The sequence below is a fragment of the Anomaloglossus baeobatrachus genome, chromosome 6, assembly GCF_048569485.1.
Source record: "Anomaloglossus baeobatrachus isolate aAnoBae1 chromosome 6, aAnoBae1.hap1, whole genome shotgun sequence".
NCBI classification, from domain to species: domain Eukaryota; kingdom Metazoa; phylum Chordata; class Amphibia; order Anura; family Aromobatidae; genus Anomaloglossus; species Anomaloglossus baeobatrachus.
Window position 1 is genome coordinate 74,048,938 of NC_134358.1, and position 15,546 is coordinate 74,064,483.

Below are 15,546 nucleotides of genomic sequence, written 5' to 3' on the forward strand. Positions count from 1 at the left end.
CGGGAGCGGCTGCTACACATTGATTGGAGCTCTGTTCTATGCATGTACCTACAGCTGAGCTTCTAACAACTCGTCAATCAGTAATATATCATGACCGGACAACTCCTGTAAAGATCCTACACACCCATCCTGTATGCCGCCATTGACACTGCATTGCTATGCAATTTGAGGCTGTGTACTGTGACTTTAAGCAAGTGTGGGGGGTTTTTTTGGGGGGCAGGGGGGGGCTACAGCTACACAAAAGTGTAGGAGAAACTCCACATGACACTGAAACCTCCTGAAATGTGATCATTCTTTTTTTGTTGGGCTATGAGCCCACGAGACCATGTACCCGCAGATTTTGCCACGCTAAAACCTGCGGATTTATCTAGAAAATCCAGATAAATCCGCAGGTTTTCTAAGTACAGAGACTCCCCATGTTATCCTATGGGACATGGGGAGTGCTGTGTCCATGCTGCGGTATGTGCGGCTGCGGATGTCCTGCAGCCACACGTAACTGCATGTCAATTTGACCTGCGGAAATCCCAGCCCTCCACTATGGGGCTAGAGGCCGGGACTTCCTCAGGTAAGGCCCATTTCACACATTCGGCATTTTGCTGGATCCGGCACACTCCAGTACAGTGCAATACTGTACAATGGCATCGCGGCAAGCTCTGTTCACATGACGGCAAATGACCGGAGCTTGCTGCGATGCCATTGTACAGTATTGCACTGTACTGGAGTGTGCCGGATCCGCCAATTTGGCGACATGCCGGATGTGTGAAATGGGCCTAAGTCGCACGAATGTCCGCAGGTTTACCGCATATATTTCACTGGAATCCCACAGCAATGCATAGCTGCGGATTCCGGGGATCAGCTGCGGGAAATCTGCGGTCGTACCTGCGGATATATCCGTGGGTGTGAGCTCCCGTGGGCACATAGCCTAACTGTGTTGTCCGTTTGTGATTTTATTTTGAGGACATTCACTAAGTGTGCAAGAAAGGCGATCTATGCATCTGAAGTGGGCAATGTTCCTGAAAGTAGCCTGAGTATGGCATGCCCTTCCACTCGATATATTGACATTTACCAGGCTGGATCCTTAGATAATGATTGAGGGCTTTCAAGGGTGTAAATAATCAGCAATGAATGCTCTAGATCTTGATGTGCTCTGTTCCTGGTCAGTATTGTAGTCTAGATCTTGATGTGCTCTGTTCCTGGTCAGTATTGTAGTCTAGATCTTGATGTGCTCTGTTCCTGGTCAGTATTGTAGTCTAGATCTTGATGTGCTCTGTTCCTGGTCAGTATTGTAGTCTAGATCTTGATGTGCTCTGTTCCTGGTCAGTATTGTAGTCTAGATCTTGATGTGCTCTGTTCCTGGTCAGTATTGTAGTCTAGATCTTGATGTGCTCTGTTCCTGGTCAGTATTGTAGTCTAGATCTTGATGTGCTCTGTTCCTGGTCAGTATTGTAGTCTAGATCTTGTAGTGATCTCTGCATTTTTGCGTATTGACAGATGGGGATGTTCCTCATGATCGTACACGAGGTGTAGTCTGAGCATGCTCAGTAAACCAGTTTGCTGGCCACTTTTTGTAAGCGATCCTCCTTGGATGAGGCCACACAGATGTTGTGCACATTTCCCCAGCTGAAGACTGACGGGAAGTGTTTCCTGTCTCATGTTTCCTGGTTCATCTTGTGGGAAAGATGCTCGGCCAGATCTACATACACGACTACCCAGACTTTGCTCCGCAGCCCAGGGACGTCTATGATTAACTCCATTATGACCAATATATAAGCCAATACTTGATAAGATAAGCCTGATGGGCATTTTTACCTATTGGGAGACCCTTGGGCAGTTCTCCGACCCCAGGCATGGAGGGGTATTACTGCATGCTGACTGGTAAATGGGCTGCAGGTGCTGTGCGACCACCACAGAGTGTTATACTCAAATATCATCCATATGTGATATTTTCTGAATGTTCGGCAACTCCACCCCCAGGCATGTTGTTACTTAATTGAAATATATCTGTTAAGAATAAGAAACTTGATTTATTAGTTGCAATCCAAAAATTGTGGTGTAATGTTTCCGCCTATAACTCGGGCCTTCATCAGACTAATCGCCAGCAGTGCGCACACAACCAGGGGTATTACCCCTCATCTATGGCGCTGCACTACTGTTCCTGTCTCTAAATCCTGGCAGTCCGTCTGATGGAAGTCTGAATTATAAGCCAAAATGTTACGCCACAATTTTTAGATTGCAACTACTAATAAAGTTTCTTCTTCGTAGGAGTGTCAAATTTATTTCATATATGTATTAAGGAGTGGGATCCTATCCACCCGTTATTCTCAACGGAGGGACGTGTATTAATATTCACCATGATGTTTCCTAAAGACGCCCAATCTGACCCCTGGATACCTTCAAGTAACACTGAAAGAGTAGATTTATAACCAAAAACTTGATACTAAAATTAGAAAAACCATTTTCTTCAATTTTCATGCATCCTTTTCAGAACATTATATAGATGGACTTGGTTGTACTGATGAAATTCTGCACCGTACTCTCCAAGAAATGACAATGCTTTGTATAGCTGCCAGCCTTTGAGCGTTTAGCTTATGTTGCCCCCTGAGGTGTTGGTTCATCGGACAAATGGCATATATTGTCAGATTTTAGAATGGGTGAGCACCGATTCGGTGACGACAGGTCCTGAAGCCCAATCAATGGGTAAAGTCGCCATTTTTCTTGGCATAGCCATCTAATTCTGAGATCTGCCCACCTAACAAATAAAAATATATATTAAATTTATATATATATATATATATATATATATATATATATATATATATATATATATATATATATATATATATATATATATATATATATATATATATATATATATATATATTAAATTTTATTATATTTTTCACTTTTTATATAGCGCTATTAATCCCACAGCACTTTACATACATCAGAAACACTGTCCCCATTGGGGCTCACAATCTAATTTTCCCTATCAGTATGTGCGAGGAAACTGGAGAACATGGAGGAATCCCTCGCAAACACTGGGAGAACATACAGACTCCTTGCAGATGTTGTCTTTGGTGGGATTTGAACCCAGGACACCAACGCTGCAAGTCTGCAGTGCTAACCACTGAGCAACCATATACAACAAATATAGGCCAACAAATATTTACCCTTTTAAAGGGAACCTGTCACCAGATTTTTCACTATTAAACTAAAGAATCCCCTTCTGCAGCTCCTGGGCTGCTTTCTATGAAGGTGCACCTTGGCCCTGACTCCCCCCTTCCAGACCCTAAAAATAACTTTATAAAACTTGACCGTTAGGTATGCCAATTACCTTGGTTGGCCAGATGGGCGGGCTCATTTTCTGCTCCGTTATCCCTCTCCTGCCGCTGATCGCACAATCGTGTCTTGATTGATGTGATGACGCCCTCCATCATCCTCCTCGTCGCATTTTCAAATTTTGCGCCTGTGCAGTTGTCAGCTCGCGCAGGCTCAGTTCGCTCTCCCATATCGCGGACTGAGCAGAAAACAGCTGCCCTCGCTCGCGCCGGTGAGCTAAATGTGCAGGCGCGAGATTTGAAAATGCGACGAGGAGGATGACTACGGAGGGCGTCATCTGGTCAATCAAGACAGAAGGACAGCGATCAGCGGCAGGAGGGGGAAAGGAGCAGAAAATGAGCCCGCCCATCTGGCCAACCAAGGTAATTAGCATACGTAACGGCCAGGTTTTCTAAAGTTATTTTTGGGGTCTGGAAGGGGGAGTCAGGGCCAAGGAGCACCTTCATAGAAAGCAGCCCAGGAGCTGCAGAAGGGGATTCTTTAGTTTAATAGTGAAAACACTGGTGACAGGTTCCCTTTTTAAAGTGTTATTCCCAACAGTTAATGATCGTCTATTGAAAGGACAGGAGAAGTGGTGGAGCACAGGGACGTGAAATGCCGGACCGGAGGCACACAGCCAGCCCTTCATATCAACCGGGAATTTCAGCGCTTCATCCGCAAATCCGTACAGGTCCCAGTAGATAGGACAAGTGGAGACTTTATTGAATATTAGTAATAACTCTTAAATGTAGTCATAGCCCTTCCCTAGCTGTCAGCTCATCCTCTGCACGCCTTTCCACCCTTCACTCAACGTGTATTCTGTGTGTCTGTGTGTCTGTCGATATCAAGCTTATCTTGGGTGGGTTCAGGGTTCAGGCATGCTAAAATCCAAGATGGCCCTGCAACCTCTTCCCCTGGAGAAAAGCTGGGATGCCCCCATACGTATTAGACGGATTATTCCCCTTGTTTGGAGCCAGATAAGAAAGCCCTGAGCGTGCAGAGTCTCTTCTTCCCGTGTTCAGCTCCTCATGGCTGTGCACCATGTAATAAAAGGCTTTGGGCTGTCCTGAAATTGCAGGTTTGCCGCTCTCGACTCCTCAGCGAGTACAAAGTCCTTCCTGGCAGCTGCGGCCCTGCTCGGCTGTCACTGGGTGTGCCGGCTGACGTTCTAGTATTCCCGTTACCACAATACGGACAACTCCTAAAAAAATCATCGCTTCCTGACCAATCCCTCCTAGCAGCGCAGGAGCAGTGTCCGGCCGGAGGCTCGGCCTCTAGGATTTCCAGTGTCAGCTGTTCGCTCACATAATCTGCCCACTTCTACATTCTACTGTGCAGCGTGTTCCCTCTTCAGCCCGGAGTGAGGAGGAGGAGGAGGGTCGGGCTCTTCGGTCAGATTACCAACAGGAAATCCGGAAAATTCCCAACCCCATGATCGCTCTGTTATCTGCCATTGCTCTACACCTGCGCCCTGCACATGTATGACGGTAGCAATACTGCGGCAGGTGTACGGGGGGCATTGTGGGGCTGCATTCTCTAGCATTAGTCTGCAGCAGGGTTGTAGCTGCACCGGATTTCCTGCCGCTGCTCCCATAACAGCAGGCAGATTAGCTGAATATGTCCTAAGGTGTCCTGCACACGTAGCTTATTACGGCCCATGTAGCCCCACGCTTCTGTAATGTATGGGGCCTTCAGGGTTTGCTATGAAGAATGGCACAATGTTTAGTTTTTTTTTATATTACCTTCTGTGCATCTCTATACAGTATAATCAGATACAGTATGTGCCTCCTGTTATGGATTCCTAATGTGACCGGGGCCATGTAGAGTCAGTGTAGAATTCAGCAGGATTCTCTGGGAAGATGAAAAGAACTAAAAGTAATAGAAACCGTTCACATTGATGTCATCGTTAGTACAGGATCATTAGGGGAACCTCGTGTAACATTCCTACTTGCATCATGTTAGATAGATATATCGATGTAGTTCTGTATGTACCGAATGTCTGATTATAAGACTCATATTTCTCCCAAAAATTTGGGAGGAAAATGAGGTGTGCTCCTTATAGTGCGAATGTAGCTTACCAGTAGGTGGAGAATTGGGGCTGTGTTGCGGGGGTGAGATGCTCTGTCGGTGGGGCTGTGGAGGCTGTATGGAGCAGGCCGGTGTGGCGGGTGAGATGCTCTGTCGGTGGGGCTGTGCTGGCTGGGGTGGGGGCGGTATGGAGCAGGCCGGTGTTGCGGGGGTGAGATGCTCTGTCGGCAGGGCTGTGCTGGCTGGGGTGGGGGCGGTATGGAGCAGGCCGGTGTTGCGGGGGTGAGATGCTCTGTCGGCGGTACAGGGCTGGCTGCAATGAGGCTTCAAATAAGAGTGCCTGGAGTCGGCGTGTTCACAGATGGAGCTCTTGGCTCAAGATCTCATCTGCGCACACGCCTCCTCCGGCCCATTGATCTCCCGGCGGCGGACTTACGGAAAATGGTACCCGTAGGTGGAGCATGCGCACATGAGATCTCGGCTTGTAATTGAGCCAAGAGCTCGGTCTGCGCACACGCAGACTCTGGACGCCATTGATTTGATTTGAAGCCCGCACCGCCGACAGAGCATCTGTGACACCTGCTCCACTGCGCCCGCAGCCAGCGCAGTCCCCACCGCAGCACCTGCAGGATTGCCAGCAGCGCCTCTGCCTTTTTTAATCCCCACCCCTCTCCCTCCGGTAAAACCCCACCGGAGTATGACAGATCCCATTTTTTTTTTTTTTTTTTTAAATCTCTAAATTTGAGGTGAGTCTTATAAAATTTAAAATATGGTGCGTATGCATAAAATATACATATTATACATTATATTTGCCGGGCGGGAGGAACACAGCATGTAACGTTTTTTCTTTGTCGCTCCATTGGGAGACCCAGACAATTGGGGTGTATAGCTTCTGCCTCCGGAGGCCACACAAAGTATTACACTAAAAGTGTAAAGCCCCTCCCCTTCTGCCTATACACCCCCCCGTGCATCACGGGCTCCTCAGTTTTTATGCTTTGTGCGAAGGAGGCTGACATCCACGCATTGCTCCACATCTTAGTCAGCAGCAGCTGCTGACTAGGTCGGATGGAAGAAAAGAGGGCCCATAACAGGGCCCCCAGCATGCTCCCTTCTCACCCCACTCTGGTCGGTGGTGCTGTTATGGTTGAGGTACCCAGTGCGGGTACACAGGCAGGAGCCACATGCTGTTTTCCTTCCCCATCCCTTAAGGGCTCTGGGTGAAGTGGGATCCTAAGCGGTCTCCAGGCACTGAGGCCGTGCTCCCTCCGCAGCCCCTGGGGAATCTGCTGGACAGGAGCCGAGTATCGTCAGGGACAAGGCCCTGCTACTGAGAGGTACTCTGTGTCCCCGTGGGGACTGCGCATGGAGCGCTGGTGCCATATACACTGCAGCACTGCTGGGTGTGTTAGTGCGCCGGGGACTACCGCGCAGGCCGCGCTGTGAGGTACTGTGTCCCCGTGGGGACCGCGCATGGAGCGCTGGACACTGCGCACTGCTGGGTGTGTTAGTGCGCCGGGGACTACCGCGCCGGCCGCGCTTATATGCGGGCCGCGCTTATAACTTTAGTCCCCGGCTTTTGCGGCCTACTAGCGCTTATTCCCGCCCCCAGGCCTGTCAGTCAGGGGAAGGGCGGGACGCTCCACAGAACGTCAGCGCTGAGGGCTGGAGCATACTCTGTATCCTCCTCCCCCCTCATTCAGCTCAGTGGGGCTCCAGCTTCCCGCACTTTCTGGGGCACGCCCTCGGCCCCCTCCTCCCCACAGAACGCCGGCAGCCATTCCTGTCAGCTCTTCTGACGCTGGAGAGGAGAGAAAGCTCTGGGAGGCCCAGACAGGGATGCTGGTGATCACACAACCGCTGTGAGCGGTCGGTAAGCAGCACCTGAGGTGCTGGCCCCACTGAGTGCCGGAGTGTGTGTATATATATATATATATATATATATATATATATATATATATATATATATATATATATATATATATATATATATATATATATATATATATATATATATATATATATATATATATATATATGCTTATATGCTATACATTTACACTGTAAGATCGCACTGTTGAATTTTGGCTATATACCCTCCTGGATTGTACTCAAACAGCATGTCGTCCGCAAATAGCAAGGGTGCCAAAGCACAGGCTTACTTTGCAACCTGTACCTCATGTGCGGCTATACTACCGGCAGGTTCCACTGACCCTCATTGTGTGCAATGCTCGGCCCCTGTGGCACTTACTCAGCCGGAGCCTCTGCGACTGGTGGCCCAGGCAGAACCACCTGCTAACACTGTCCAGGTGACAGGGACGGAGTTTGCAGTATTTGCTGACAAACTGTCTGAGACTATGGATAAATGGTCTGCTAGGATACTAGAAGCCTTACAGTCCAGACCGGTAACTCAAGCCCCGGGCACTGTTCAATCATTGACCCCAGGCCCCCCTCATTTGGAGCTGCAAAGTGCTCCGAGGGTGAACCATGGGTCCCAGGGTGAGGTCTCTGACACGGACCGCAGTCCCAGGCCGCGTAAGCGGGCTCGCTGGGAAATTCCCTCGACTTCATCACATTGTTCAGGGTCTCAGCAAGAGGACTCTCTGGATGATGAGGCGGAGGTAGCAGATCAGGATTCTGACCCTGAGACCGCGCTCAACCTGGATACACCTGATGGTGACGCCATAGTGAATGACCTTATAGCAACCATCAATCAGGTGTTGGATATTTCTCCACCAGCTCCTACAATTGAGGAGTCAGCTTCTCAGCAGGAGAAATTCCGTTTCAGGTCTCCCAAGCGTCCATTGAGTACGTTTCTGGATCACTCTGACTTCAGAGACGCAGTCCAGAAACACCGAGCTTGTCCAGATAAGCGTTTTTCCAAGCGCCTTAAGGATACACGTTATCCCTTCCCCCCTGACGTTGTCAAGGGCTGGGCTCAGTGTCCTAAGGTGGATCCTCCTGTCTCCAGACTGGCGGCTAGATCCATAGTTGCAGTGGAAGATGGAGCTTCACTCAAAGATGCCACTGACAGACAGATGGAACTTTGGTTGAAATCCATCTATGAAGCTATCGGCGCGTCTTTTGCTCCAGCATTCGCAGCCGTATGGGCGCTCCAAGCTATCTCAGCTTGTCATACGCAGATTAATGCAGTCACACGTACATCTGCTCCGCAAGTGGTGTCCTTAACCTCTCAGGCGTCGGCGTTTGCGTCCTACGCCATTAATGCTGTCCTGGACTCTGCGAGCCGTACGGCGGTAGCATCCGCCAATTCGGTGGCAGTCCGCAGGGCCATGTGGTTACGTGAATGGAAGGCAGACTCCGCTTCCAAAAAGTTCTTAACCGGTTTGCCATTTTCTGGCGACCGCCTGTTTGGTGAACGATTGGACGAAATCATTAAACAATCCAAGGGAAAGGACTCATCCTTACCCCAGTCCAAACCAAACAGAACTCAACCACGGAAGGTACAATCGAGGTTTCGGTCCTTTCGGTCCGCGGGCAGGTCTCAATTCTCCTCGTCCAAAAGGCCTCAGAAGGATCAGAGGAACTCCGATTCATGGCGGTCTAAGTCACGTCCTAAAAAGACTGCCGGAGGAACCGCTCCCAAAGCGGCCTCCTCATGACTTTCGGCCTCCTCACACCGCATCCTCGGTCGGTGGCAGGCTTTCCCGCTTTTGCGACGCCTGGCTGCCACAGGTAAAAGACCGTTGGGTGAGAGACATTTTGTCTCACGGTTACAGGATAGAGTTCAGCTCTCGTCCTCCGACTCGGTTCTTCAGAACATCTCCGCCCCCCGAGCGAACCGATGCTCTTCAGGCGGTGTGCACTCTGAAGGCAGAAGGAGTGGTGATCCCTGTGCCTTTTCAGCAACAGGGTCACGGTTTTTACTCCAACTTGTTCGTGGTGCCAAAAAAGGACGGATCCTTCCGTCCTGTTCTGGACCTAAAACTGCTCAACAAACACGTAAAAACCAGGCTGTTCCGGATGGAATCGCTCCGCTCCGTCATCGCCTCAATGTCCCAAGGAGACTTCCTGGCATCAATCGACATCAAAGATGCTTATCTCCACGTACCGATTGCACCAGAGCATCAGCGCTTCCTGCGTTTCGCCATAAAGGACGAACACCTTCAGTTCGTGGCACTGCCTTTCGGCCTGGCGACAGCACCACGGGTCTTCACCAAGGTCATGGCAGCAGTGGTAGCAGTCCTACACTCTCAGGGACACTCGGTGATCCCTTACTTAGACGATCTGCTGGTCAAGGCACCCTCTCAAGTGGCATGCCAACGCAGCCTGGACGTTGCTTTGGAGACTCTCCAGAGTTTCGGGTGGATCATCAATTTTCCAAAGTCAAATCTGACACCGGCCCAATCACTGACATATCTTGGCATGGAGTTTCATACTCTCTCAGCGATCGTGAAGCTTCCGCTGGACAAACAGCGTTCACTACAGACAGGGGTGCAGTCTCTCCTTCAAGGTCAGTCACACCCCCTGAGGCGCCTCATGCACTTCCTAGGGAAGATGGTGGCAGCAATGGAGGCAGTTCCTTTTGCGCAGTTTCATCTGCGTCCACTTCAATGGGACATTCTCCGCAAATGGGACAGGAAGTCGACGTCCCTCGACAGGAACGTCTCCCTTTCACAGGCAGCCAAGGCTTCCCTTCAGTGGTGGCTTCTTCCCACTTCTCTGTCGAAGGGGAAATCCTTCCTGCCCCCATCCTGGGCTGTGGTCACGACGGACACGAGCCTGTCAGGGTGGGGAGCGGTTTTTCTCCACCACAGGGCTCAGGGAACCTGGACTCCGACAGAGTCCTCCCTTCAGATCAATGTTCTGGAGATAAGGGCAGTGTATCTTGCCCTAAAGGCGTTCCAGCCGTGGCTGGAAGGCAAGCAGATCCGAATTCAGTCGGACAACTCCACAGCGGTGGCTTACATCAACCACCAAGGGGGAACACGCAGTCGGCAAGCCTTCCAGGAAGTCCGGCGGATTCTACTATGGGTGGAAGCCACAGCCTCCACCATATCCGCAGTTCACATCCCGGGCGTAGAAAACTGGGAAGCAGACTTTCTCAGTCGCCAGGGCATGGACGCAGGGGAATGGTCCCTTCACCTGGACGTGTTTCAGGAGATCTGTTGCCGCTGGGGGACGCCGGACGTCGACCTAATGGCGTCCAGACACAACAACAAGGTCCCAACATTCATGGCACGGTCTCAAGACCACAGAGCTCTGGCGGCAGACGCCTTAGTTCAGGATTGGTCGCAGTTTCAGCTCCCTTATGTGTTTCCTCCTCTGGCACTGTTGCCCAGAGTGTTACGCAAGATCAGGTCCGACTGCCGCCGCGCCATCCTCGTCGCGCCAGACTGGCCAAGGAGGTCGTGGTATCCAGATCTGTGGCATCTCACGGTGGGCCAACCGTGGGCACTACCAGACCGACCAGACTTGCTGTCTCAAGGGCCGTTTTTCCATCTGAATTCTGCGGCCCTCAACCTGACTGTGTGGCCATTGAGTCCTGGATCCTAGCGTCTTCAGGGTTATCTCAAGAGGTCATTGCCACTATGAGACAGGCTAGGAAACCAACGTCCGCCAAGATCTACCACAGGACGTGGAGGATATTCCTATCTTGGTGCTCTGATCAGGGTGTTTCTCCCTGGCCATTTGCCTTGCCCATTTTTCTTTCCTTCCTTCAATCCGGATTGGAAAAAGGGTTGTCGCTCGGCTCCCTTAAGGGACAAGTTTCAGCGCTCTCTGTGTTTTTTCAGAAGCGCCTAGCCAGGCTTCCACAGGTACGCACGTTCCTGCAGGGGGTTTGTCACATAGTCCCTCCTTACAAGCGGCCGTTAGAACCCTGGAATCTGAACAGGGTGCTGATGGCTCTTCAGAAGCCACCTTTCGAGCCAATGAGGGATATTTCTCTCTCACGCCTGTCGCAGAAAGTGGTCTTCCTAGTGGCAGTCACATCACTTCGGAGAGTGTCGGAGCTAGCGGCGCGGTCATGCAAAGCCCCTTTCCTGGTGTTTCACCAGGACAAGGTGGTTCTGCGTCCGGTACCGGAATTTCTCCCTAAGGTGGTATCCCCCTTTCATCTCAATCAGGATATCTCCTTACCCTCTTTTTGTCCTCATCCAGTTCATCAGTGTGAAAAGAATTTGCACTCGTTAGATCTGGTGAGAGCACTCAGACTCTACATTTCCCGTACGGCGCCCCTGCGCCGCTCGGATGCACTCTTTGTCCTTGTCGCTGGCCAGCGTAAAGGGTCACAAGCTTCCAAGTCAACCCTGGCTCGGTGGATCAAGGAACCAATTCTTGAAGCTTACCGATCTTCTGGGCTTCCGGTTCCCTTAGGGCTGAAAGCCCATTCTACCAGAGCCGTGGGGGCGTCCTGGGCTTTGCGGCACCAGGCTACGGCTCAGCAGGTGTGTCAGGCGGCTACCTGGTCGAGCCTGCACACTTTCACGAAACACTATCAGGTGCATACCTATGCTTCGGCGGATGCCAGCCTAGGTAGGCAAGTCCTTCAGGCGGCAGTTGCCCACCTGTAGGAAAGGGCCGTTTCACGGCTCTATTATGAGGTATTATTTTACCCACCCAGGGACTGCTTTTGGACGTCCCAATTGTCTGGGTCTCCCAATGGAGCGACAAAGAAGGGGGGAATTTTGTTTACTTACCGTAAATTCCTTTTCTTCTAGCTCCAATTGGGAGACCCAGCACCCGCCCCTGTTCCCTTCGGGCTGTTTTTTGTGTACACATGTTGTTCATGTTGAATAGTTTCAGTTCTCCGAAATTCCTTCGGATTGAATTTACTTTAAACCAATTTATAACTTTCCTCCTTCTTGCTTTTGCACCAAAACTGAGGAGCCCGTGATGCACGGGGGGTGTATAGGCAGAAGGGGAGGGGCTTTACACTTTTTAAAGTGTAATACTTTGTGTGGCCTCCGGAGGCAGAAGCTATACACCCAATTGTCTGGGTCTCCCAATTGGAGCTAGAAGAAAAGGAATTTACGGTAAGTAAACAAAATTCCCTTCTTTTGAGCAGCGCAATCCGTAGGATTTCACTGCGCATGCTCACTCTGGCGGCCTGCACCCGCAACCAAGGTAAATATCGGGTAACCAAGCAAAGTGCGTTACCCTCGCTACGTGTGCAGGGAGCCCGAAACTTCCCCGCTTGGCTCCGCCCCCTCCCGCACTCCGCATCTATGTACATACATACATACATACATACATACATGCATACATACATGCATACATACATGCATACATACATGCATACATACATGCATACATACATGCATACATACATGCATACATACATGCATACATACATGCATACATACATGCATACATACAGTGCCTACAAGTAGTCTTCAACCCCCTGCAGATTTAGCAGGTTTGATAAGATGCAAATAAGTTAGAGCCTGCAAATTTCAAACAAGAGCAGGATTTATTAACAGATGCATAAATCTTACAAACCAACAAGTTATGTTGCTCAGTTAAATTTTAATAAATTTTCAACATAAAAGTGTGGGTCAATTATTATTCAACCCCTAGGTTTAATATTTTGTGGAATAACCCTTGCTTGCAATTACAGCTAATAATCGTCTTTTATAAGACCTGATCAGGCCGGCACAGGTCTCTGGAGTTATCTTGGCCCACTCCTCCATGCAGATCTTCTCCAAGTTATCTAGGTTCTTTGGGTGTCTCATGTGGACTTTAATCTTGAGCTCCTTCCACAAGTTTTCAATTGGGATAAGGTCAGGAGACTGACTAGGCCACTGCAACACCTTGATTTTTTTCCCTCTTGAACCAGGCCTTGGTTTTCTTGGCTGTGTGCTTTGGGTCGTTGTCTTGTTGGAAGATGAAATGACGACCCATCTTAAGATCCTTGATGGAGGAGCGGAGGTTCTTGGCCAAAATCTCCAGGTAGGCTGTGCTATCCATCTTCCCATGGATGCGGACCAGATGGCCAGGCCCCTTGGCTGAGAAACAGCCCCACAGCATGATGCTGCCACCACCATGCTTGACTGTAGGGATGGTATTCTTGGGGTCATATGCAGTGCCATCCAGTCTCCAAACGTCACGTGTGTGGTTGGCACCAAAGATCTCGATCTTGGTCTCATCAGACCAGAGAACCTTGAACCAGTCTGTCTCAGAGTCCTCCAAGTGATCATGAGCAAACTGTAGACGAGCCTTGACATGACGCTTTGAAAGTAAAGGTACCTTACGGGCTTGTCTGGAACGGAGACCATTGCGGTTGAGTACGTTACTTATAGTATTGACTGAAACTAATGTCCCCACTGCCATGAGATCTTCCCGGAGCTCCTTCCTTGTTGTCCTTGGGTTAGCCTTGACTCTTCGGACAAGCCTGGCCTCGGCACGGGTGGAAACTTTCAAAGGCTGTCCAGGCCGTGGAAGGCAAACAGTAGTTCCATAAGCCTTCTACTTCCGGATGATGCTCCCAACAGTGGAGACAGGTAGGCCCAACTCCTTGGAAAGGGTTTTGTACCCCTTGCCAGCCTTGTGACCCTCCACGATCTTGTCTCTGATGGCCTTGGAATGCTCCTTTGTCTTTCCCATGTTGACCAAGTATGAGTGCTGTTCACAAGTTTCGGGAGGGTCTTAATTAGTCAGAAAAGGCTGGAAAAAGAGATAATTAATCCAAACATGTGAAGCTCATTGTTCTTTGTGCCTGAAATACTTCTTAATACTTTAGGGGAACCAAACAGAATTCTTGTGGATTGAGGGGTTGAATAATAAATGACCCTCTGAATAAACTTTTCACAATTTAAAAAAAAAAAATAAAAAAAGAACATTCTTTTTTGCTGCAGTGCATTTCACACTTCCAGGCTGATCTACAGTCCAAATGTCACAATGCCAAGTTAATTCCGAATGTGTAAACCTGCTAAATCTGCAGGGGGTTGAATACTACTTGTAGGCACTGTACATACATACATACATACATACATACATACATACATACATACATACATACATACATACATACATACATACATACATACATACATACATACATACATACATACATACATACATACTCACTCACTCACTCACTCACTCACTCACTCACCTGTCCTCAGCGCCATGGCCCGCTCGACTCCAACCCCAGCACACATTTTCGGCGGCCGAACGATCAGCTGAGCGCCCGGCAGCTGGCTATTGAGAGCAATCAGCTGATCGTTCACAGTAGTCTGCTGCCGGTAAAACTGTAAAAGCTTAAGCTTTCTGTTTTGTACGATCCGTTGCATCCGTTGTGCCATTATATGCAACGCATCCGTTTCATCCATCACACAACGGAATGCAACGGATGCCATTCAACGCAAGTGTCAAAGTAGCCTTATATAGAAGCCACCATTAACAGAAGGTGATGTCACAGCTCCTTCCTTCCCCCTCCAATATCAATGCACGGGAGCAGGGATAATGATTTTGGGGAATGCTCTGTGTGAGATAGTGACTGGTGTCAGACGTGGGTCAGTGCTAGAAATGCAGATCGGAGGGTGCGGGCCACTGATCAGAAGACATTGGTTCCCCGATGCTGCACTGAAGCTCCTCCATTTGCAAAGGATTTTAAGTGACTTTCTGTAACTGCAAAATTAATGTGTTACTGGCATGATTTCTACAGGGGCTATAGGTCTGTGTTTGCAGTTTGGGGTGCACAGATCTGCATCATGGCCTCATTCCCTGTCCCAGTATTCGGCCTCTCGCTGATCATTTATCGGGCCTGCAGCGCTATTCTGTGCAGCCCTCAACCGTCCGCTCATAGAAATGTGTCTGTTGGCTTCTGACATGTATATTCATTGCCAGAGAAAAGAGGTGTCATACAGGGCGCGGATACAGAAATGCCTATAGATTACTATGGAACCACTAAAATGAGCAGAGAAGGGGTCTCCTGACCCCTGTGTAGCGCTCCAGAAGGGAGTAGATGAGGTAGAGGAGGCCAGACATGAACGCGGCTCGTTTCTTGGCAGTAATGAAACCCGGTCTTGCAATCCTCATGATGTACAGTAGGAGCTCTGTATGGGCTCTGCTTCTCCAGTGCAGACGGGCGAGAAGGTGACTCCTCATTCTCATGATCGGTGGCATCCCAGGAATTGTAACTTGCATATATGTCAAATTTGTCGCATTTAAAGGGAACCTGTCAGGTCCAATATACAGGACCACAAGCAGTTCTGGGTGCATATTGCTAATCCCTGC

General features: G+C 49.5%; 1 protein-coding gene across 1 annotated transcript in view; it reads left to right on the forward strand.

Moving 5' to 3' along the window:
- YWHAZ (tyrosine 3-monooxygenase/tryptophan 5-monooxygenase activation protein zeta) overlaps positions 1 to 15,546 on the forward strand; it is a 48,757-nt gene that overhangs the window by 15,643 nt on the left and 17,568 nt on the right. The window lies entirely within an intron of this gene.